This window comes from Aphelocoma coerulescens, chromosome 2, assembly GCF_041296385.1.
Source record: "Aphelocoma coerulescens isolate FSJ_1873_10779 chromosome 2, UR_Acoe_1.0, whole genome shotgun sequence".
Lineage (NCBI taxonomy): Eukaryota > Metazoa > Chordata > Aves > Passeriformes > Corvidae > Aphelocoma > Aphelocoma coerulescens.
The window spans coordinates 147,452,806-147,478,772 of record NC_091015.1 but is presented as its reverse complement, the minus strand read 5'-3'; the positions used below and the strand labels follow the sequence as shown (position 1 = coordinate 147,478,772).

Sequence of the window (25,967 nt, the reverse complement as noted above, 5' to 3'; positions counted from 1 at the left end):
TTGCAGGCTGCTGCCAGAGGCCGTCCAAGGACTCAGTCCCGCAGAAGCCCTCTCAGCTGTGAGTCGGGACCAGCATTCCACGTTCCCTCATAGCAATGGATGGTTCCAAAATGAACATGGTGACAGGATTTTAGCTTTTCATTCTAATGTGATGAATCTTCACATCTCTGGTCATTTTTGAGGGAAATACAGACTTTATTTGAATTCTGATTAGTCACGAATTCTCTATTTATTTATTTATTTGATTTGTAGCCAAATTTTCTCTAATGATTTTTGCAGAGCTATGTGTTCTTCTGTGATATGTGGATGACATATACAACAGAAATCATCAGAGATGGTACAAATTTCCCTTGCTTTTTGGCATCCTCTGAGGACATGCTTCTCTGATATTATACCAAGAAAAGCTGACAAGCTGTCTTGCTGAAGACAATGGGAATATTATCATCGGTTTTAACATGATCATAATTTTACTCACAGTTTTAATATGTCAGTAGGATTTTTTTTTATTCTGGTAATAAAGGTGGTAAAATAAGGATACTATACCATTTGCAGGACTAAAGCCCCAAAAATGAAAAGTTACAATTTTAAAGCTGAAAAATAGCTGTAGATCAAGCAATAGGGAAGAATAATATTGCTGTACTTATGTCCCAGTAGCATGTTTCAGCATGCAAATATCTGAAAAATAAATACAGTTAGGTAAGATCATAATATTCTGTGTAACATGGGTAAACTGCAGTATAAGACCCCATCCTGCAGCTTCCATCAGTTTGGCTGATAGGAGAATGAGAGAAAAAATACTATTGTTATCCCAAAATTATTTAAAGAAAGCGGAGAAAAAATATTATATTACTTTGTTATTTATCTTTATTTTTCCTGAAGGTGCTTTTTGAAAGCATTTTAATAAAAAATACCTATCAAAACACATTGCATTTTAATCTTTCCAGATGTTGTCTGGGAGACACAAGCCCTAAGATTGAAATGTAAGTCTTTGAAAAAAGATGTTTGCAAACCATAGCAAAATTTTTTTTTTTCAGCTAAGCTTTGTCCTGGAGACAGAATATCTCTTCCCTAGCTGGTTCTCTGTTTTAAAACTTCATCCCTGACTTTCAGCTTCAGCTCAAGGACTTGAGGCAGATAATAAATCTGAATTTAACAAAGTTTTTTTAAATTCCTAAATTGCCACAACTGACATTGAAGTCTGCATTTATATGTATTTATGCATATGAGCATTTAATTCTTCTATACAATATGGGCAGCATGTTCAGGACAGGTGCAGAAAGATTTAAACCATCATGCTTGAAAAGCTTTAGGGCAGGCTGTATTCTGACAGAGTTGAAATCCAGGTCCAAAGCCTTGTTCCAAATCAAGCTGAGAGAAGTCACAGCATTTGTGATCCCACTTGCACACTCCACATGTACAGCATCGACCACTACCTTCCTCATTCGAGTTCTCAAGTGCTCTACTGTTATTTGGGAGAGCACCTGATTCATGGAAGGGGGCACTGGAAAGCTCAGTATTGTCATGGATCTGTGTTTCAGAGCCCTCATTTAGAGTTCTTGTGCAGAGACAAGCTGATGGGGGTTTCTTGTGGGACTCTAGGCTTGCATTGATTAGAAGGGGCAGGGAAGGCTGTAGCCCTGTACAGTGTGCAACACCCGGGGACATGTTCAGCCCCGTGGCTGCACAGGACTTCCATCCACACCCTGCTGCATCCAAATCTCATGTTAGTCCCATTCTCAAATAATGCAAAGTCAGGCAGTACCCTCCTTGTCCAGCACACCTGTGTCTACAGCAGAGCCCAGCTGGCTTGGCTTAAGCAGCAGAACTTTGCAGGGTGCACAGCAAAGCAGTGACCAGTTACAAATCTGCTCAGTGGAAGAAATCTCAAAGTCCAGAGGGGTCTGTCAGCAGAATGGTTGGATGTTTTAGGAGCCGTGGGAGAAGCCATGAATAAGATTTCAGGACACCAGTGATGCCAGATGTCAGTTCACTGGAGTTAAATGCCTGAACACCACTGTGAACCTATGCTGAATTAAAATTCCATCTAGGTAATTTCATTACCATATAGTAGTATTTAAATGAGTTACATGGCTGTATATTCTGAAAAATGGAAACCATATATAATCATATCAGTAATAGCAATAATAGATTGGCAACTTACATTTTATGACAGATTAGGAAGAGTGACAATAAAGTACCAACTGTTATAACTTGGCACCCAGCTCTAGAAGCACTCATTCAGCCTAGCAGGATGTCCTTTGTGCTTTTGTAGATGGCACCTTGGAACACAGAAGTTGCTGACTAAAGAAGACATAATATAGACTACCACCACAGTAGTTTTGACAAGAAAAACAAAATCCCTGTCTCACTATTGTATAACTGTCCTAGACAGTTTTCCTCTAAAATTATTTTTTAAAAACCAATTAGAGTAATTCACTGTATTCTCATAAATTCTGAGTTTCCTCTCATTTAAATCCTTTGGTTATAATCCTGGCCAAATATTTTCCTCATCACAACATTATATTAGAAAAGGTTTTACGGTGTATTTTGATAATTAACTACTTGACATCAGATTGCAAAGGTAGCTTATAATGTCATCATCTCCCTTCTGTGTCCTTGCCTGCCAGTCCTGCCCCACATTACGTCCCCTTTTGCCCAGTATGAGCAATCTGCAACCACACAGTGGACTCATGTGGCTGGAAAACAACCTTTTCCATCCCCTCTGTTATTTTTCAGTTGAATCAGTTCTTTAACCTAATCTACTCAGTAACTGTAAGTGTACCAGCGCTTGAAGGAGAGAGCTGGTGGGAGAGCAAGAGGCCCAGAAGGTACATGAGCACTGAGCTGTACAGCTGATTCATGCAGCACTTCCACTGAATCCTGTCATCACATAAATAAAATTATGTATGTGTTTATGGTTCATATGATGTTATATGTTTCTTTTGCTAACTATGACAATAACATCTACTACATACAAAATTCATAAATCATTTAAATTTTGTCTTTACTTCAAATTTCTGATAGAGGGCAATGTTAGAACAGCTTATCTTCTGTTCTTGTTTTTCACAGTCTATAAACGATGGTATGTCTGGCTCTTCACAGAAGTGGAGCAAAGCTAATAATTCACTTGAAGTTCCCGGGAGCTGAAGTCTCATTTTGTTGGACATACCTCCAAGGCAACCATATGGACTATGTGACACATATCACTGCCAGTTTATTTTAATTTGCCAAAAGGGCAGTGATTTACCTGCTGGTAAATTTAGATCTTTGAGTATATTCCCCATTTCTTTACCAGAATGAAATGATCTCACAGGAGGCGCTGAAGTTTATGGTAGCACTTACTCCTTATTTATGAGAATAAGTGATCACCCAGCAGTGGCATTTTGGGTATTTTATCTTTGAGTCCATTCTACAAGTGTATTCCAAAGTTTAGACAGGAGTACATTTTATTCTGACACCTGGAATGCATAAACACAATAATCCATCACCATCCCTTGCATCTTTTTGCCTTTTGTTTATTCTGGAGCTAAAAATGTTTAAGGTCTCTCTCTTTAACAGGCTATTCTGGACTTGGGCTAAATAACATAGTAGATTCTTCCACATCAAATTCCTTTGAATCACATTTATTCTGCTTGGGTGAATTAGTAATGTGATCAACAGTGTTTTGATTAAACAATGAAGATAGACATGAACTTGCACTGAATTCCCTGGATTTGGAAAATACAATGTGAAACAGTACCTTCTTAAGATAAGGCATGCATTGAGAACAAGAGGGATAGCTGGAAGAACTGTTGACACTTGTTACATGTGTTTGAGGCAGCAGTAAGATACAAAGGCACCTTTCCTTGCCTAAAGCACAGCTTGGATGGCAAACAACCAAATTTGGTAGATGCAGTTCCAGGTTTCATGTAAGGCAATGCCTAACACATTGTAGGTGAGAAAGGCGATGTAAAAGTGTGAATAATAATAAATTATAACAACAGCAACAATATCTCTTTAACTCTCTTTTCACTCTTAAATCTCAAATATATGTCACTCATATGTTTATTTTATGAATGAAGAGAATGAAGCATTGGGAAGGGATCTGACTTGCTCCCATTCAAGCAGCGTTTGAGTGAAGATTGAACCCAGGCTTCCAGCCCCTAGCCCATGGTCAGAATGGTCCCACTGTGGGAATTGCTGCCTTCTCCAGGCTGTCTTTTCTCATCAACAGTAGAAATCTAGATTTGTATTTGAGAATGCTCCTCTACTAATAGGACTTCTGGTTTTTACCATGCAAAGGCTGGCTGAAAGGATGCACTTCTCAGTAAAGAAAATGAGCACAGGAGAGCTTCAAAAAGAACAGAAATGGTACAGTTCAACTTGGGATCATTATATTTGAAATCAACTGTCTAAATGCTGTATTTTACCTCTGTTTCAGGTAAAAATGTGTTTAGGAAGGGCATAATTGCCAATAGGAAAGAAATGCCCTTCTCTGGCCATGACAGAGGGGAAGGTCATCTAGCTGGACAATAATTCATGGAAAATCTTATTTCTTCACATTACATATATATATAAAGAGACATTTTGTCAGATAGTGCTTCTGGCAATGCAAAGCACACCTTGCTCACAGAAGTGCTTGGTGCATCACTTCTTTCCTCTGCAACTGAGTAAGATCCCTATGCTAACTTCAGCAACTGCTTTGGTTTATAGCTATTATTGGGATAGTAATTACTCTTTTTCTTTCTGTAGGGGTGTTTTGCATGTTTTGTTTCTTCTTTAAGCAAGTTAATTGGTCTTGATTTCTTCACTCTCATCTGCTTTTCTTCTTCTTCTTAGTGTGTTTTTCCTGTTTTCTTGGGGTAACTTTATGATGTGTATCCTCTATTGCTGCTCTATGCCCAGATATCAATCCTGTGCCTTTCTGTGCCTTTTTAAACTGAGCCTGAGAGGGGGGAGAGAAAAAAACCGAGCGAACTTTTCAAAGCAGTTGTTCAAGGACACAGACACACACTCCTCTGCGTCCTGCTCTGCAGCAGCAAGAGCAGAGGAAGCACCCTTCCTGCTTTTCAGCCAGCTTTCAGCTCCTTTTCTCCGGAAGGAGACGGAGAGTTGAACTTTGTTTTCCTGGGACTTCGGCTTTTCCCTTCTTCTCTTCTGGACTGTTCCAACAACATCAGAACACACCGGGAGAATTTTCCACCAAGGTCCCAGAGGTGGGCCCACCACAACCCAGCTGTGAGGAGGAGGAGAGAGACCACACCTACAGAAGGACTCTGAAATCTTCCAGGTTTCTCTCCACAGTGAGAGGTTTTATTATTCAGCATTATTATTCTTTCCCTGTGTGTTTGTTAAATAAATAGTTTTTTTATCTCTTTCACTTTCCTCCGAGGAAAATTTTTTTTTCCTGAACCTGGTGGGGGAGGGATGGTTGTAACCTGCCTTCTATCAGAGGATATTAAAATTTGTCTCAAACTGGCAGACCTATATGCCCATTCTTCCTCGTGTGTTGCACACTGATCTGCCCCTCCCCTCCACGAGCCCTCCAGGGCAGTGCTGTCCTGCAAGTCAGGGACCACTATGATTGCTGTGCTGTGGCAGCCCTGATTTGGAGATAGCTCTTGAGTTTCTGTCACCTCTCTTCTTTGACAACAACAATTCCTGGAATCTTTTGTCCCAGAGGCTCACGGGTTTCCAGGCAAGAGCTTATTTGGATCTGATCTTCTGGGTTTCATCACTGGGTTTTGAGGAGTTATTGCCTGTTAATACCTGGAATTACATTATACAGTAGCTTGGTAGGAGCTACTGTGGGCTATGGCCATGAGGACAGAGTGCATTGGGAAAGCCTGGATGTGCCTATAACGCATGCCCAGATGAGATGCCGCAGCTGTGGGACCCAGCGCAGCGGCTCAGCGCTGCGGGATGGAGCAGGTTGCCCAGGGAGGTTGTGGATGCCCTCTTCCTGAAACTGTTCAAGGCCAGGCTGGATGGGGCTTTGAATAACCTGGCTGAGTGAAAGGTGTCTGCCAATGGGCAGGGAGTTGGAACTAGATGATCATAAAAGTCCCTTCTAACCCAAATTGTCCTGTCATTCTCTGGTTCCATTTATATCTCTGTGGTGAAGTAGATCTTGTGTCTATGTGAAGGATACGCAGCTGAGCAAGGGCTGGCCAGGCAGAATGAATAGGTGCCATTTCTGTGCTTCATTGCTCTGCACCAAAATACTGATAGTAGTGTACAATCTGCTGCATTTCAGCTACAAAAACTACAAAATAAGTGATTTTTTAAAAATCCTTATGATTACATTTTATTGATATTTGTTCCTTTCTGGTGCCACTAACAATCCCCACCTTTGAGTTTTTCTACACAGCCCATGATTTTTTTCTTTTAGTGAACATGCAGCAATTGGGCAGAAACCGATGTAATATCATGGGCTCTTCCAATTCCTGTTGCAAGCGTTACGGCACTGCCTCTGTCTCACTACATTTGCAGAGAGACCTTTTGCCTCTGTACCTTGCACATCCCTTTGGTCTTAATGGCACACAGCCAGTCTGATGGATTAATCCAGACTGTGACAACTGATAAGAGCTGGTGCTTGCAGGGAACCTGGGGTACTGGAGTGAGATCTAATACTTGATATGTCCTTTGCTGAGTTGGAAATGTGCACAGACTGCTGGATATTTCTTCTAGTGTGATTATATTTTAAATTTGACTTCTAAGTACTCAAAGTAGTCTATTTTTACAGAGTTATATATATTTAAATAGGTTTCTTTAAAGTGCCCCTTTGTGGAAAGGAAGTGTGCAGGGCTAATTATGGTTGAGCACTAGCATATATCTGAGGCCATAACCTACCTGTAATCTAACACATGTATCTGATTTTTAAAGGCAGTGAACACACACTCCAGGGAGCCTCCACCTCCCATCCAGTCACTAGGTAGTTAATTTTCTAGATTTGACATTTTTGTCATTTTCATTTTCAAGTTTTTAATGAATTTATACAAGAAATAGAATACACAAATGGGTGAGATACTCCTTAAAAGGAAAGCCACTGTCACCAAGGCCTCTAACTATTACAAAGTCACACTGTTTTTAATGCAACATTCCCGTGTATGTCACACCAGCTGTTTTGCTGGATTAGCCACGACTCACATAGTCCTATATGCTTTCCCTGTTAGTATTCAGCAGAGGAAGGGGCAAGAAATGTCCTAATCGCGTTTAGCTGAGGATTGGCATAAACCCTGACTGATTTCAAGATTTCAATGTGTTGCAACTCTGAACACTGGTGTTAGTGTTCATGCCCTTACAGACTCCTACAGAGTCCTAGCCATCAGTAATATCTATCATCTGGGAGTCCCACAGTTGAACTGTCCATCATGAGAAAGAACCTAACTTCACATCACTCCTGAATGGGTCACATTTTAATTTCTTCAACTCTCCATTCCACCTTGCATTAGGAGACAGAATGGAAATTCACATGATACATTTTCTGTATTGTCATTATCTGACAAGTTTCTGTTACTCATGTTTCTGTGCTTAAGCAGACTTTTCCATCTTCAGGTTTATCCACCCTGGAAATAAGCTGTTGTCAAGGAAGTTAGAGTGTGAAGTCTAAGGTCAATATTATTTTGCACAACCTTTTTGTATGGCCACCCCTGCTCTGCACTTGGAGGGCTTTTTAAAATGTGTTCCAGATTGCTTCTATTGCACACTGAGAGCACATTGTGAATGTGCCAGCTTACTCCCCACAGCTCAGATCCTTTCCTGCTGTACCTCATCAAGCATGGCAGATGTGCTGAGTGAGGTGCAGTGCACAGCAATATCATCTGGGCAGGATGACCATGTGCCCTGGCAAGCTCCACTGCCACCCTTGTGCAAGCAGCCTCTCCGGGAGGCTGTTGATGACCTCCTCCAAAGCCTCCTTTAAGCCCCTCTGACTCTATAGCTCCTGAAATAGGGTGAAATGCTGTCACTGTGTGCATAGGCATGGCTGGGCACAGTGCAAAAGAAAAGGCAGAGAGGGTTGTAGGTAAATAACTTGGCTGCAATTTCACAAATTCTGCATAATATGGAAGATTAGATTTAAAGTGATTAAGAAAGGAGAAGGTAGGACAGAAATGTCCCTCCATTTTTCATGTCTGCAGTTGCTGTGTAGTCACAAATGCTTTGGTGTTCTGATTCAAGGAGAATTTTGTCATATGAGTGAATTTGGAGGTAATCTCGGTATTATTCCATAGCTTTTAGAGCAATGGTATGTCCCAGGTGGGACTCTGAAAAGCTGTCAGTTTTATTTGTTTGTTGGGGTTTTTTTTAATTTACAGATTATCTGAACATTTGAGCTACAAGAGCAATGTAGAAATCATTTATTCTGTAAGGACTTTTCCCTTAAAGGCAAGCTCACAGCGTAAAAGGTCTCCCAGGCTCTGTGGAGGGCTGGCAGGAGTTTCTGAGTGAAGGCCAAAAATATGTTCTTGCAGCAGTGTTTCCAAATTGATGGCACTACAACAGAGGCAGCTCCACTAGAGACGAAGCAAGCAAACCCACGCTTTGGCAGGATGGGGAGTTCTGCCTGCCTAGATGTAAGGGTAGCTGTCATCTTTGCAGTTTTATTTGTCTTTGCCTAAGGCACTGAGAGGAATGATGTTCATATGGTAAATAAAAATAGTCCAAGTAAAAATATCCTGTGTCTTTATCCTCTCACTTTTATCTTACCCAAGAGTTATCTGCATCACTTGGGAAAGCTGATACTCTCTGAACCCAGAACAAGCCCTATATAGTGTTGGGTGCTGTGACTAATTACTGGGTAGTTACAAGTGCTGAAAAGAGCGAAGAAGAAGACAAACCCCCTGAACTTTCCACTGGTTTTAGTTTTGTTTTAGCTGCCATGGGTTTAGCACTCCTTTCAGCTGGGGCCAAGAAGAGGTTTCAGATGACTGGTGCAAATGGACTAAAATTTCAGAGTAGCAGATGCCTGGGAGGACATTCTCTTCTACCTAGCTAATTCCCAAAATATAATCAGCAGGCATCGGCTGATTATGAGCTGAGGGAGCCTCTCACATGTACAGTGCTTTACCCTGCTGGTTGACCTAGTTGCTGATGCAGGGAGTCACACACAATGCCAAGCCTGTTAAGTGACTGCAGATTTCTTTGCACAAACAAGAAAACAAGAAATTAAAGAAAAGCTTCAGCAATGCTGATAAGCTTGTAGGGGCACTTAGGGCTTGTTTGTTTGGTTTGGGATTCAGTTTGGCCTTTCTTTGAACCCAGCTAAAATGGAAAGCTGTAGTAAGCTTCAGTGCAGCACACGAGGCCAGAGGAGGCCAGAGGTGGCTGCAGCTCCCTGGCCATTTGGGGCTTGCAAGAGCATACACAGCATCAGTCCTGCTCCATATGTCACGTTCCCCAGCACTGTGGAAGTGTTTGCTCTGTCATGCTGGTGTCGGAGAGATAAAAGGAAAGATTGAAACCATCTGTGCTATAACACACCCTAGTCAAAGGTGTCACAGGGTTTCTGCAAGATGAGCAGCGTCAGTGACGTTTCCATGCCTGCTTACCCATGATTATCATACCACTGAACATGAACGAGACTTTGAAGAACTTCGAAAGGACCTGAATTGCAGTGGAAAAGTGTGTAGCAGTTTGTGAACAGTTGCTCTGTAAGGACTACAACATCCTTAGAGGGTCACAACTGCTGTCTAAATCCTTTTCACTCCTAAAAGCACACAAATACAGAAATGCAAATACAGTTTGTACTAGCCACATGTGGTTTAGGACTACATTTAAATGCCATGTAAGTGTTTTGGGGTAGCATTTAAAAATAATTTCAGTAATTTTAGAAAATTTTTTTCAGTAATAAAACTTTGTTTTTAGTACCAGGCATTTAGTACCATGAAGTGTAGGAGATTATGGTAATAGATGATGATGGTGGAAAAGTGAGGCTTGCTCCTGTAGGAAGCCCTTATCCCCATATCACAGATATGCAGAAACTGGTTTTATGTTCTATTTTGAAAGATTACTTGTGAACACTTTAAGAACTGGAGACAGGATTTATGATGCACAGTAAGAAGACAGTTCTTTGCTCAGCGGTATTGCTGCTCAAAGAGCCGTGCACTTTACTGGGTCATTTGTTGCTCTGACCTTTTTCAGAATATTTTCATCAGGTGTTTTTCTTATTTTTAATACATCTTCAGGCAGAGAGAAGTGACCTCATAATTTTGTTTTATTAAACAGAAGGACCGTGACTTTTCCTTCTCCTATGCCTATGAGGTTAGTGATGTGTATGCGCTGTGGTATTGGGTGGAAGACTACAATTCATGAATAACATTCAGGGCTGTGATGCTTTAGATGCATAACTGCAATAAGCTGGAGGCAAATGAAGCTGATCTGCATATAAAATATTCTCTTAATGAAAAAGCAGATTAAGGAATGCAAATCTTGCTGTTACAACTACATTTTTTAGGATCCTAAAGAAGATTGCAGGCTCTTTCAGCAGCATTTTTGTGAGACATGAATGGTCTAGAGACCACTCTTCCTATTGAAGACGCTAGCATGGATGAAACTGTGGAAGGAATCACCTCATCACCAGCAGTACAAAGGACCCCCCCCAGAACTGCTTTTCATTTATAATATATTACACTGCATAAACATTAATGGGCCATTGGTGCTAGAGTCAAACCTTCTGAACCAGATCCAACAACTGCAGGCGTTACCATGGTAGTGTCTCTACCAGCTTCTAAGCAGTCTTCCTGAGCAGCTCCACCATGCTGGCTCATGCTCAGAGCCTGAGGCCTAAACTCAGTCCCACAGACCTTTTCCTGCACAGCTAATTACTATCCTCTCATACCCTCGCAACACAATTGCACAACCACAGCTAAGGTTTGCTCTCTCCATGACAGTGCTGTCAACAAAAGGTCTCTTTGCACGGTTTTTGGGCTGAATGCTCAGAGATCTGTACTGCAGCAAGGTCTCCAGGGATGTGGTCATGTCCTCAGTCCTGTCAGTGGTCAAGAGGGCTTTGTACAATGCTTTTAGGTATATGGTTTACCTTTTAGTCTGCCCTGTGGCAGGAGTTGGATTTAATTATATTCTTGAGTCTCTCCCAACTCAGAATACTGTGTGATTCTATGTTTCTAGTGTTTTCTACTTTTCCCACTTCTTGATATGTGACTACAAGAGTATTAGCACAACTGTTTAATGAAAACCTTTGAGATCACTGGCTGCAAGAAATAAGGATAGAAGAGGACTTAGCCTTTTTTTCTTAGCTTTTAATTAAATACAAAACCCCAAATAATGTTGCTCACTTACTATGCAATAGAAGTATCATCTGTTGGAGAAAGACAAACAAAGAAGTTAATATGCAAACTCAAGCTGTCCTCCAGTGTGTGTTACTATGGCTGGTCAGATTTTTACAATCTGCCTCCTCTGCTATTGTCACTTTATCCTGCCGTGGAAGTCTCTACTCAACTGAAAGTGTTAGTTACTGATCAATGGCCTTCTAGAGCCTGGGTGTGAGCTGTTTGTTGGGTGAGCACAAAGTGCCAGGAGTAGCAGCTGGCCAAGGGCTGGCAGTAGGAAGAGACATCTGTAAAGAAGATCTTAAGTCATAAATTAATCAAACCAGAACTATTGCACTATCTTATGCAATGTTTCTAGAAAGGGATTTATTCTAATATATTTGGAACCTCGAAATCTCTTTTTCTCTCCTCGCACTCCCCTGAAAATATGTAGTAAAACATAGAAAAATGGTGGCTGCTTGTACTTTTTTATTTGCAGGTTAATTTCTAAAGCAGAGTGTTTGTCTTCACTACAAGATCTAACTAAAGGGTATTTAATTCTGTACCTCCAGTGATGAAACAGGCACTGATTTATGGGAGGAGGCAACTGCAAGGTTTAGGTTTCTTCTTAACAGCTCAGTAGCTGCATTACAAAAGACCATCACTAATACTGTCCATATTTTCATAGTCTAAATATCACCAAAGCATGTAGACTGCAAGAATCGGGGCCTAACAGTGTCAGAGAAGCTCCTTTATCTCACTTTTGGCAATGCATAAGAAAAGCCCAATCATGGTAAAATGCTCATTGCTGCAAATTACATTTTAAGCACACTTGACATTCCAGGCTCAAATCTGGAAAAAACTCAAGGAAGGATTTCTGTCCAGGGGTTCTTTGAATTGATTCTTCGTGCATCATTGTAACTGTTAAGTCCTTAGTATTGGTCTTGTGTATATATGAAATTGTGATTACCCCATTGTGAACCAAGCACTGTTTTCACACAACATAGAGGCCTGAGGTGATATTCATTATCACATCGGTACTGATTGTGGATAACACTGAAATAGTTTTTATTAAATTAACCACTTCAGGGAGCAGGTAATAGGTCATTTGACTTACCAAAGATCCTTATTTCTTCAGGATCTATTTGAAACCCAATGGCTTGCAAGAGATGAAGCTGAAAAATATAACAAACATATCTGCAACTAACATCACATATCTGAAGTATAGTTTCACCTTGGGCTTCTATTATATCTGGAGTTGTTATGACAAGTTTAAGGGATGTGTGGCCTTCTGGGCTAAATCCTATTTTAATAATACTGATGTATCTGAATCTTCTGTAAAATCACTCTTCTGAATTTGGGCAGCTAGGATCATCTATGCTTCAGTAGGATTTTTTTTTTAATGTTTCTCTTGTTTTAGGAGCCCACTTATTCCCACTAAATCTATTTACAAACTTTCCTGGCTGATATTTTTCTCCCAGTGAGCTGTAACTCTCACCTAACTGAAGGAACAGATCTGTGTTTTCAGAGGTCTGGACAGCTTATATGCCATGTTTAAGACTTCTTAACTTAAATCATTGCAAAAGAGAAATTTAAATGTTTCTAGTGTCTTCACATCCAACTGTAATTTCAGGGTGACTTTGATCCTTCCCAGCCTCCCAAAATACAATGTAGTAGCTTGAAACTTGGTGTGCTTCTTTCCAAAGAGCCCCCCTGGTGATGAGAGGATATCAATGACTGCTAATGAGTTTTCTGCTTCATATTTTATCTCCTAAAACACTGCATGCAATTTGGTTGATTTTACAATTTTTCCAGTGGATACTAAACAGTGGGGGGTGGGGGCGTATTATTATTTAAATCATGTTATTTTTAATAGTGTACCAACATATCAAATTTCAAGCATATTCCTGACAAGGAGCCTCTGTAGCTAGTAGCTCCTCCTCTCACAGCTTAGTTGCTTCAGTTGGTGCTGTGACTGCCATTACAATGACACTTTCAGAGCATCAGTCAAGCACATTAATGCAGCTTTAATTACTGATACAGTTACTCTACCAATATACAAGCCTCACTGTACCAACCAGATAATTCTTTGTGGGCATTTATGTTTATGTATTCACCCACAGCCCAAAATCACTTACCCTTTAATAAAGTTTGTTGCTTTATCTCTCTGTATCATGCTCTATACAGTCCTTTCAAAATTTATTCCTCAAAGGTTTAGCAGCCATCACATCCATTGTTTTATTAAGAAAACCTGAACTTCTTATCTGGTGTTTGGGTTGAATTTTTCATTTTTATTTTCCCCTGCAGCTTCTTGGGAATATCAGGACTCTGATCTGCTTGCAAACCCCGAGCAGTTAAATACAACTTTGGGCAGCTTTTCTACTTAAGGGTGTGATTTTAGGTTGCTTGTTATGACAGCCTTGCAGTACCAGTTGTTATCTGGCATGGGTAGGCATTTAACTTTGTATTTTCATTGGAATTACACTCCCTTATTCTCTGTTCGGTGAGTACTGGAAGTTTAACATGTCATTTGTATTCTCTGCGGTATTTTGAAAAATATCAGCTGAATCATTATAACACAAGGAAAATGGGTGCCTCCCAAATTTGTCTCCAGTTTTCCTCCTCTTAGGGCATGCAAACTATGTGAAAACTTCATTTTTGGCTTGAGCAAAAAGGAGTTCCACATAGAGATGAACATTAGTGAAAACTAATTACTCCATCCTCGTCTTCCCGGCAGTGGAAGAAAAGAGGAGTTATCAGAGGAGGATGAGCCAAGAGAATGACCTGGTTTTCCAACACTGTGCACAGAGAGACATAAGCCGTGGCTGATGAGGAATGCTAATGGTATCATGCAGCTGGCATCCTGCGCTAAAGCAAGCAGCCGCAGTGGCAGCTTGGTACTGCCATCGGAGGAAATCAGCGCCTGTCTTGCAGGAAGCAGAGCTGCCTGCTTTCTCATCAGTATCCTAAGGGATTTCACTGCAGCTCTATATTATTACCTTTGTTTTATACTTCACTCATGGGGTCATTAAGCATGCTGTGTGAATGCGTGATTTAGATGTCCCCTATGGGGCTCTGGCCAATGGTAATGGTACATGGATTGCATGGCTTTGTGGTGTTATCGTCCCATAGAAGCTCATCTAAGGTGTTGTAGGAGGAGACAATTTGCTCCATGGGCAGCAGCAGTAACCATGTCTGCTTCCCATGATTTGTGCAGAAATCCTATCTCACCTCATCCCATCCTTGTCTCCCTCCTCCTCCACAGCCCCGGGTTCCCTCTATATCTCTCAACACCCCTTTCCCCCAGTAGCCTGTCAAGGACTGGCCAGGGAGAAGATGGAGTGTGCTGAGGCTGGTCCAAGCCATTGCTGTTTGGCTAAACAGAGCAGATGACCACTGAGCTCCTGCTGACACCTCATCTCACTGCAAGCAGCCACTCTGCTGCAGAAAAAAATGATAAGCAGAATGTGAGCTTTACCCAGTGCCCTCCCCCCAAAGGGAAGAGGATTCTATTTGCTAAATAAATCCTTTTCACTGAAAAAGCTGAAGACAAAACCTTCTGCAGGTGGGTCATTTTAACATGACTCCCTAGAAAAATGTAAGTGCTACCCTGGAGAAATGCAGAGACATTGAAGTGCTAAAATCACAGAGCTGTATCTGACTGAAGCTGAGTGGAAGCTATAGCAAGTATGATGGACTGCTTTTGCTGCAATGATAGACTGCTACTGTTGGTGTCTGCAGCCTTTCCTCAAACTGAAAAAGAAGCAGCTCTCTGCCACTTTCTGATATTTCTGTTGGGATACCAAGGTTTAGAAGTCATGTATCATCTGTCAAAAATCTTTATGAAATCTTGCTAAGATAAATGCAGGGGCAATGAATACATACTATGGAGTGTTGTGACAGAGTTAAGCAGAACTTGCAGCTTCAGGCAGCCCTAGGCCAGTCATGCAGAATTTTTTGAGGTCTCTTTTATCTAGACAGAGAACCTCAAGGGAATGTTATCCCAGCCAAAATGTTGGCAGGAGACAGGATGTCATCTGGATGATGGGAATATACTTCTGATCAGAATTTAGAGACCAGACAGTTTACAGAGAAAATAATGAGGCAGAGCCTTAAAGTAAAGCCTACCAAACACAGCAATGTATTAGCTGTGGTCCTGCAAGTGGAATTTCCCAAGTCAAATCTCGCTGTTGCAGCTGTTTTTATTCAAGATGGACAGATATATGAAGATATTGTATGGACAGCAAAATTGGAAGGATGATTTGAATGTCTAGAGCATTTCTTTTTCTCCTAAGGAAAAATGCTAAGATGCCCTTTTCATTTCTACATGGTCCTTGGCAGAAGGGGCAATCCATGGTTGCTAATTTTTAGGATTTTACTGAGACCAGTATGATATTTGTGATGTTTTTAAGTGTTCATTGTGAAACACTGGTATATTTTCTAATTTTTCCTTAATCCCTAGTGTCAACTCTTCCTGTCATCTTAAGAGGGATTGAACTGTTGAGAAGAATAACCCCTGCACACAAGGAACAAGAAAACATGGAGCTCAGAAAATAGGAGACGGTACTAGAGTGAGAAAAAAATCTCTGAGGAATTCGATAAATAGAAGGAAGAAGAAACATTAGGGAAATGGCAGAAGAGTGTAAGATTTAGAGATGTGCCTGGAGGGGCTGCAGCCAGTTGTGGGTGGAAGGAAGGGAGGAAGAACAGGGAGGCAGGAGGTGTTTGGGAGGGGGCAGACAAGTGTGTGCAAGGTGACTGGGGCAGAGCAACGTGATGTAGGCCTGTCTTTCTGTTATTAAGGTAACCACAGAATGAGGAATTAATTGCCCATTTCTGTAACCCCTCATGTTGTGAAAGAATTTTCTCTAACAACAACCAGAATTTGCTGCCTGCATTATTTTGAAACTTGGAATAAAATAAATCAAGATGGGACAGACCTGCCTTTTGATGATAGGAGGAAATTTCAGTATGAGTGTGTCGTGGTTTGACACTGGCCAAACACCAGGCACCCACGAAAGCTACTCACACACCCTCCCCTGCTACAGCTGGACAGAGGAGAGGAAAATTTAATGAAGGGCTCATGAGTTGAGATAAGGACTGGGATAAAACACTCCAAGGGTGAAACAGGCTCAACTTATAGATACAAAATGCTAACAAAATCAGAGGATGATGATGAGAAGTAAAATAAGCCCTTAAACCACCTTTTTTTTCCCCCCAACCCCTCCCTCCTTCCCACTGACAGCACAGGGGGACAGGGGGGTGGGAGTTTTGGTCAGTTTGTCACCCGAGATCTCCTTCTGCTGCTCTGGGAGAGGAGTCTTCCCCTGTGAGGCCGGGGGTCCCTCCCACAGGAGACAGTTCTCCCTGAACCTCTCCGGCGTGGGTCCGCTCTCACAGGCAGCAGCCGCACCGCCCCTGCTGCAGCGTGAGCCCCTCCCACGGGCACACAGCCCTCCCGAACTGCTGCGCCGTGGGTCCCTCTTTCCACGGGGTGCAGTCCCCCAAGGACAGGCTGCTCCAGCCTGGAAGCAGGGGCCCTCTTTCTCTGCCGGGTGTTCCACTGGATCACAGCCTCCTCCAGGCATCCACCCGCTTCGGCACGGGCACCTCTCCCACAGGCTGCGGGTGGATCTCTGCATCCCCCGTGGATCTCCATGGGCTGCAGGGGCACAGCCGCTGCACCATGGTCCTCACGACAGCCTGCAGAGGAATCTCGGCTCCAGTGCCTGGAGCACCTCCTCCCCCTCCTTCTCCATGACCTTGGTGTTGCCATGTTGTTTTCCCTCACATGTTCTCACTGCCTGCTCTTCTCTGACTGGAATTAGAACTGTGCCCCCCACCTTTGTTTTGGTTTCTTCTTAAATCTGTTATCACAGAGGCATTGCCATCATTTCTAATTGGCCCAGCCTTGGCCAGCAGCATGTCCATCGTCAGAGCCATCAGAGACTGGCTATGCCGGACATGGTGGAAGCTTCCAGCAGCTCCTCACAGAAAGCCACCTCTGTGGCCGCCCTGCTACCAAAAACCAGGCCATGCAAAACCAACACAAAGTGAAAAATTAGGAAATTACTTTTGTCTTCCCAAGTACTACACTCTCTCCGCTGATTTTTCAATTATCGTGGTAAGCTCATAATAAATTTCTGGAGGGAAAAAAAGTAATAATTGTCTTGTTAACAATTAGAAGATGCATTATGTTAAAAATGCCATAAGAACATTTAAATTTAAACATTTTCCTTAGGATTAAATATCCCTTCAGTGACTGCAAATCACTAAGAGGCAGCATAATTATTTTTTTTATTTGTGCAATCATGAGAAATATATACAAAATTCTTCCAATTTAAGATTTTATGACTTGAGCATTGACAAGGATTTAGATGAAACTCATTCATGGAATCACTTTTTTCTAGGCTTTAGTATCTAATTTTGAAACTTAGCAGTTTGCCATGGTTTAAGATACATTCAACTTGTTAAATGCAAGAGTATAACCATTAGCTTTGGATAATAAATGGTCTGTTGTAAGAAATAATTTAGCATATCATCAAAGCAAATAGTAGAACTAATTGCATTCCATTTATCATTGACTGTGTCAAATTTGGTGTGGTATTTAAAAGGAAACTTTGTCTGAGAATTAAATGGAAGTCATTGACATTGATTACACTTATGATTGTGTTTACATTTAGTAAAATCTGAGAAACACACTCCCTAGTTGTTATTACAATCATTCATTTAAACTCCACTGCTATTACAGAAAATGGTAAGCACGCCTTTGGTTTCTCACAATAAACCTAAGCCCAAAGCCCTGCTCCGTAACTAACAACATGTTGGGATGTTCTGAGCAAAGGGCCGTGTGGGAGATGGTAACCTGAAATACACACTGCTTTAGGCATTTTTTTTCCATGATGGATGACACAGGGGCAGCCATCTCTCTTCCCAGCTCCCGTGGCACCTGAGCTGATGAACCAGCTCAGGCATGGGATTACAGCAGCTTCCCAGATGCTGTGTTGTGTCCCTGCCCCACATTTCCCAGCAGCAGAGAAAAGAGGAAACAAATTCTAAATCATGCAAGAAAACTATACATAACAAGAAAGTTGATCATGGGTTTTTTGTTTGTTTTAATTTCAAGATGGAACAGCAATTACCCCCTCCTTTGGAAAACTGTATCTAATATAAAGAAACAAATCCCAATCTAAGAGCACCAAGCAAACTTAATGGCCCAAGTCTAATTTAGGTGGTATTTTTCATGAGCAGAGGCAGGGTAAATACGCAGGAAGCGGCCACTGCAGTGGGCTTACCGGTACAGTACTAGCTCCTTAAATAAGACCATCTCCCTGCTCTTGCAGTGGTTGAACTTGCAGGGGCTGGGCAGTTTGCTGTCCCCTGGCCTGGGAGCTCTCTGCAGGGAGGTAAACTGCAGAGGCACAGACATGGCAGAACACCATGGCAGGGAGAGGGCCAGGACCCCTGAGGACTGCCTGGAGCTAAAGGCTCAGCTCAGCTCAGCTCAGCTCAGCTCAGCAGCTCTTTGCCTTTTGGGCTTCCTGCTCTGCAGCCACCCAGTGGGGCCCTGGCTACAGCCCCTGCTGCCCTGGGGCTTCCTGGCTGGCATGACCCCATTGTCCTGCATAATGTCTTCCTCGGGGTATTGCCCTGGGGTTTGGGAGATGTTAAAAATAGGTGAGATCTTCTGGCTTTGCACTTACACCTTCTGGTTTCAGTGTGCACAAAAGGCTGTTCATTCTTGCTTATGAAACAGAGCAGGACAAAGGGGATCAGGTACTAAACACAAGATGCTGCTCCAGGCTTGCCTGCTGCTCACTTCAAGTTCAGTTTTCACTTGCATTTCTATCTGGTCAGATTTGGAAGGTTCTGAGTATTTTGACCAGCTGCAAGGAAACGGAATGTAACAAAAATAACCCTGCCCTGTTTGTCTCGCTTGGCTAACTTTTCCTGTTGCTTCTGAGAATCTGGCGGGAAATAGCAAAGCCAGGGGATAGCACTGACACGGTACCCTGAGCAGATGATATCCATAGCTACTGTTTCACCTCCAACACTGTATCTGACCCAGGACGTAGCTCCACGTTCTTGAGCCAACAATGTCTCAAGTCTTGAACAGGATCAGGGATCTTAATGGCAACAAAATTAAAAAGGGGTTTCCTTCCCTGTTTTTGAGGACCACAGAAAGACTGAGCCTGGGAAAACAAATTACAAGCTACAAATCTTAGCGTTAAGGCCCAGGCCCTTGAGAGAAAGAGTAGAAGATACACGAAACAGTTTCTCGAGGTGGAGATTAAATTTGGTTGGGTACAATTAGGGACTCAAAAGCATATTGACAAACATGCTTTTTTGAAGGCCCTGAGTACCAGCAGCATCAGTATTGCAGTGGTCTGACAACCAAATGCACATGTCCACAGTCTGTTCCTTCCTGTATGTAGGTGGCACAGATGTGACAGTTCCTTCTGTATCTCTTAACTGTGTTAAAGAGGTAATTATTCCATGCTGGTCGTTATTGCCAACCTATCATCTGTGGGTTCTTTGGTTTTTTATGTGGAAGAAAAAAAAAATTCTTTTAAAAAAGCACCTTCAATTTCTAAGGGAAAAATGTATGCATTACAAAATTCAAATGCAGAGGGAAGTGAATAGTACTACATGCTGCTCATCTTCCTCCTGCTAACATTAGCAACTCTAATCATGCAAGCAAAGTAAACAAGATTTACGGGATTTATATTAAATGGGTCAATTTTGCTTTTCAAATGTTTTGTTACTTGCTTTAAAGTAGTGAGAGAGTTTGCTAGTGTTTTGTCTAAGAGTCCTACTACTTTCATGCTAGTGGGAAAGGCTTCTTCCTTGACTTGTGGTTCTCTCAACCCCAAAATGTGTGAGACAACATTGTCAGTGAGAGAAAAAATGCAGGCACACATCTGGAGGCATCTCCAATGGCACTGGAGAGCAATCTCAAGAGACCACTTCCCTTCTTGCTGCTCTTGGATAACAAGGGGGAGATCATCACCACCTCTCAGAGCTGGGAGGGTGATGAAAGACATTGACAAGTACAAAGTGCTTCTCCAGGGGTTAGCTGGAAATCTTTCTTTTGAAGACTGTGAGTCTTCTCTCTTGTCAAAATGCCCTAGCAGCCTGGGGAAGCTCAGCAAAACTGGAGGCTGTCAGGGGATGCTGTTACTAGAAATCATGAGAGGAACATGTGCATGTTCAGAAAGCTGAAATGTGACTGTCAAGAACAACTAGCAAGCCAAGCAGCCTGAAAAAAATCTTAATCATTGCATAAAGCTAGGATCACATTTGAGGAAGACTACTTACACAAGAACCACAGGGCTGAGAACAAACATCTGGGAACAAAAACTTCTTGCAAATGCAACCAATGATAACAGAGATAATATTAATTCCAAAAAAGTTAATAAAAAATAATCTCCCAATTCAGTAACCATCAGTCGCAGCACTTGATACGCATACTTCTAACCTCCTTGCATGGTACACAGACCACTTCAGACAGACCACAGATTCATTCATCCTGCTTTACTGTTTGGACTGTTGTGCTTTAAAGTTGATTTGTTGCTGCTGACCAGTTTACTCTTCTGGGAAACAGCGCCTCCTGTTTATCCACACAGGGGAACTCCATGCCTCTTCTCCAATCCCGAGATACTTGTAATGAAAAATTATAAATTCCACAGAGGCTTAACCTTTGGTCTCCAGCTGGCCCTTCAGGTATTAGTGATGATCCATTGCACCTGGATAACAGGAACTAGAATGGGTGTGATTAACACACAGCTCAATATCTATCACACAACGAGCCCAAGTAATTTCTAACCTGATCTTGACTTGGGCACACTTCCTAACAGTAAAAAATCCATATCATGTTGCAGATACTTAAAACTTTTTAGTTTTCTTTACCAGTTAAAGTGGAGTAGGCATGAAGGTGGCTAGACCCTCAAGCTGAATATTCTCTTAAATAGTCCTTATTTCGTAGCTTGGATTGTGCTGGTTTTGGCTGGGGTAGAGTTAGTTTTCTTCACAGCGGCAGGTATGAGTCTATGATTTCTGCTGAACACAGGGCTGCTAATATAGTGATGCTTTTGTTATTACTGAGCAGTGCTTACACAGAGCCAAGGGGTTTTCTGCTTTTCATGCTGCCATGCTGGCAGGGAGGCTGGGGTGCCTGGGAGATTGAGAGAAGACACAGCCAGGACAGGTGACCCAAACTGACCAAAGGGATAGTCCAGACCACATGACATCATGCTCAGTAAAAAAAGTGGAGGGAAGAAACAGGGAGGGGGGCACATTTGGAATGACAGCATTTGTCTTCCCAAGTAACTGTTGCATCTGACGGGGCCTTGCTGTCCCAGAGATGGCTGAACTCCTGCCTGCTCCTGGGAAGCAGTGATTCATTCATTTCTTGGTTTCCTTTCCTTGCGAGAGTGGCTTTTGCTTTACCTAGTAAACTGTCTTTATCTCAACCCACGAGTTCTCCAGCTTTTACCCTTCCAATTCTCTCCCAATACCACTGGTGAGGGAGTGTGAGCAGTGGTGTGATACTTGGTTGCTGGCTGGTTCTTTTCTCTTAGTCCAGATTTTTTGGAGCTGAAATCATTCTAGCACTGAACTGCAATCAGCTTATGGTAAATCTCTGAATACTCCTAAACCGAGACTGACTTTTCTCTTGCTCTTTCCCTCTTTTTCTTTGACTTTGTAAAACAACCCCAATTTAATTTTACTTACTTGTGATGCCTTTATGTAGTGCTTTGAGTTGATGTTTCCATTAACTTTGCATAAACTACTTGGCATGAGTATTGCATCTATTCTGTAATCATTCTCCAAAGAAATTACACTCTTCTGAAACCAAAGTAATGCACACTAGAAAGTTGGAACCTTATTTTTGCCCTAGTTGTTTTGATCCAGAAAACTAGTCAGTAAATATAGGTGAAAGGTGACTGTCCCTGTGAATTAAGGCAGAGATATCTTTCCTCCCATTACCTCTGAGCTTTTAATAATTATCAATCATCCTCCAGCTGGTTATCAGCATTTCTGTCAGCTGGACTGGAACAGTGATAGCTCCCAATACACAGCAATGAAAAAGGTCTGAAGATCAGAGTATCAATTGATACTACTACTACAAGGTCCTATTTATACAGGTGGTTTTACTAAAAGAAGGGACTATTGAAGTTCTAGTATTTCTATGTTGCTGCAGGCATGAGGAATCCAGAGCTGTCACAGGCTTCCTTTTCCTTTTCTCGTGCCTCTTCCCTTTGCACAGGCATTCCTGCCCTGAGCAGCTCAGAAAAAAAATGCACTTTGGACTGATTCCTCCCACCCCAACAGCTGAGTGCTCCAGCTGGATGGCTACAGATTTTTAGCTATACCCGGTGTTAACTATACCGAATGTCACTACATGTAAAAGGAGATGGAACAGGGACCATACACTCAAGTCCAAGCATTCAAAAATTGAAGCAACCTTTTCCCTACATTGGAAGGTGGATTGTTATTTGTATTTGTCTTCTGTTGCACTGAGTTTCCAGTAGCTAGGAACATTTTATTCTCAATGGAAGATTAAATTCCTGTGTAATCACATAATTCCTGCACCTGAGGCTTTAAGGAAAAACACTGACTGCTGCAGGAGTTGGCAGCAGAGGGGGAAGAGGAAGAGGAGATGGAGGAGGAAATAATCTCATTCTCTCACTGCAGGAGTGGAATCCGACCCCGCTGCTGATGCCTGGTGATAGAAGGTGCATCCGAGAGGGAGAGGAAATGGGAGAACCAGAGGAGAAAAGAGCCCTTAGGAAGACGTAAAGAGAAGGAAATACTTGGGATTAGCAGGGAAGGGCATCAGGCTGTGCAGCCTTCAGACATCTGTCCAAAGCAATTTGGAGCTCCTGGTCACTGGGTTGCCTCACTAGTGAGTATTTTTTGCACTCCAAAAGATGAGGTGGGGAAGGATGTCTTTCCTGCTTTGGTTTATCTGCGTCATAGGGATAACACCTGATTTTGTCTACATCCAACTGTGAACCATACTGAAAAGAAACATGGAGGCAAAAAAACCCCTATAATGTGGTAGAAGTGCCTCACAGTTGGAAGTAAGGGGAACTCAGAGCTGGAGATGCACTTTGTGCTTTGCTGACTTTCTATCTTTGGAGCAGAAAATGTAAATTGTTACTCTACTAATCTATGAAATGGGGATATTGAGCCATACAGTATTAGGAATCCAAGTATTAAAACTGAGTGCAGAGAAATGAGGCAGAAGGAAATTTTATGTAAGCTTTTTTTACATTTTGCCTCTCCAGACAAAACAGGACTGCTTTTTTTGTATAGCACAATAGTAAATACATATACATTGAGCTGTGGCATCAGTTTTCTAGTGTTTCTTTAATATCACCTGTGGTAGCAGAAACATTGTATAAAGCATTCATCTATCATTTTTTTCTCATTTTCTATAAAGTGACTACGCAGTTCAGTCTTGTACTCTCCCTAACAATATGCTGCTCTTTTTTTTTTTTTTCCAGTAGATTTGAGAGGATGAAGTTTATGTTTCTGTTTTTAAGTGTTGCTTCCTTCATGAGCAGGAAATCCTCCCTCCCTCCATGCATTTTTAAAATAGTTGACAGATCCCCCAATTAATTGCATATCAAACTGAAGTTCTTTTTCCTGTCCTACGTGACTATGCACTCCTCTTAAATAGTCCATCTGTTTTCTTACTCCCAGTAAGAATATTAAGAACATCCCCTACCTACAAAAACAAAAACTCTCCTGGGAAGATGAATGTGGCAGTAACATGTGCCAGTGAAATCACTCATGTATTACTGAGATATCTTTGGGTATTACCAACAGGAGATCTCTAAGAACATATATAAAATACACAGTAACATCTCCAAACTAGTCAAGTCCTTTTCCTAGTTTATATCCCTTCCAAAGGTGTGTTTTAAAAAACCTACCTTCCCAATGAATACATCTTTCTGGACTGCTCTTCCATGTATATCACTATAACCTTTGTTCTCCCCTCTATCCCTTCCTCCTTTCTTTGCCTGTTAATGATTGACAATTATTGTGCCATAACCAAGCTCTGCCCAAATTTCTCTTCCTATCTCTCTATAGCTCTTTCTGGTTTGGTTTTTTCTTGTTTGTTTGTTTGTTTTGTTTTGTTTTTGTTTTGTTGTTGTTGTTTGTTTGCTTGTTTGGTTTTGGGTTTTGTTTTTTATATTTTTAAAATATAATCTGATCCCTCCTGCTGCGCTTGCATTCTGGAATGAGAACTCAAAATACAGGTAAGTCACTGATGAAGGGTGTAATACAGAACACACCTGAAAAAACAGCAGTGTAAACTTTAATTTTTGGTCCTCAATACAGGGTTTGTTTGCAAATGTATATAAGAGGTTTTCTGCCGTCTTAATCAATGTACCAGCTTTTACCCATAACCTGCTAGTGCTGTTATCAGGAAAAATGAGACATTATAATGAGACTGCATATATTTATCAGTTAACTTCCTCCTCATTTAAAATTATTTGCAAAAGAGAAGGTGGTAATAGATGAAAGAGTAAGGAAATTCTATGTCTGTGTGCTGTGGAACCTCAGTCCCATTCTTTTTCTGAAGCAATGACAGGTGTGTATCTATTTACTCCTTTTCTAAATTCTCTCTGCTATAAAACTAAACAAACTCAAATTTGCTTTGGAAAAAAAGATGCAAACTGTACTAGCATAGCTTTTTTAAAGAAAATAAATGTGCCCTGAGAGGAAAAAGTACTTTCCAGAAAAAGTATATCTTTTGGTGGGTTTCAGTGAACTCCATAACTACATATTTTAGTGTCTGGAAAGAATTGTGACTGCTGGAATGAATTTTTTTTTTCAAGCAGCCCTGTGTGGTTTAGTAAAGTTGATATGGCAGAGTCAGGCTGGCAGATCAGGATTCATCCACAGCTCTACCATGGAACAGTTTTGTGACCTTTAACTAAGGCACCTCATCTCCGAGTGGCTCTTTTCCACTTGCAGCTGAGCAACACTCCCTCATAAGGCTGTTAAGAAAGAACTAAAATCTTTGGGGTGTGCTGAAGATGTCCCAGAGCTCCAATGAAACTCTGTGTGAGTTATATGGGCCAGCTAAAGCCTTCCATTCATGTATTTACTTACAGCATTCTTCAAGGCCTGAAATTGCTGGGAGACTGAGGCTGCCAGCTATGCAGTGTGATTAGTCTCCTCTGGTGAGCATTATGAGCAGCGTATCAATGCCCAGGGAATCAGGGCGAGCTGTCAGGCTGTTGTTAATTCGGTGAAGGAGGCCTCTGGCTGACCATTAAACCCTGGGCTCTTTTTCCACCTGCTGAAAGCCGTAGTGACACAGAACAGGTCTCGGGTTAGTGGAAGACATGACAGAAGCACAGATGCCAGATGCCGTGTGAAGACACGTATGGTAACCACCTGTCCGGGATCCCGGGGGGATGCTGACGGTGTCCCTGCCCTGTCTTGTGTCAGCAACTAACCAAAGACATGACTGCTACTGCAGCGCCCTCGGTGCCAGCCAGGGCGGGCGGCCCGCCGGGGACACCCCAGTCCCTCCGAGGAGACGCACCTCACTCCCCTCGCCCAGCGCACCCCGGCCGCCGCGGCGGCGGGGAAAGGCGGCGGGTCCCGCCCCCGGTGCGGTGACGCTGTCCCGGGTCCCGCCCCGCCCGCCCGCTCTATAAAAGCGCTGCCGGCGGCGCCCCCTTCTTCTCGCCG

General features: G+C 42.1%; 1 protein-coding gene across 1 annotated transcript in view; it reads right to left on the bottom strand.

Annotated features, from left to right (window-relative positions):
* The window catches only part of ATP6V1C1 (ATPase H+ transporting V1 subunit C1), a 33,684-nt gene extending 21,299 nt beyond the window's left edge, over positions 1 to 12,385 (bottom strand). Inside the window, exon 1 of the mRNA XM_069005279.1 lies at positions 12,367 to 12,385. The gene's annotated coding sequence lies outside the window, so the exon portion shown is untranslated. The remainder of the gene's footprint in view (positions 1 to 12,366) is intronic.
* Positions 12,386 to 25,967: the final 13,582 nt, after the last annotated feature.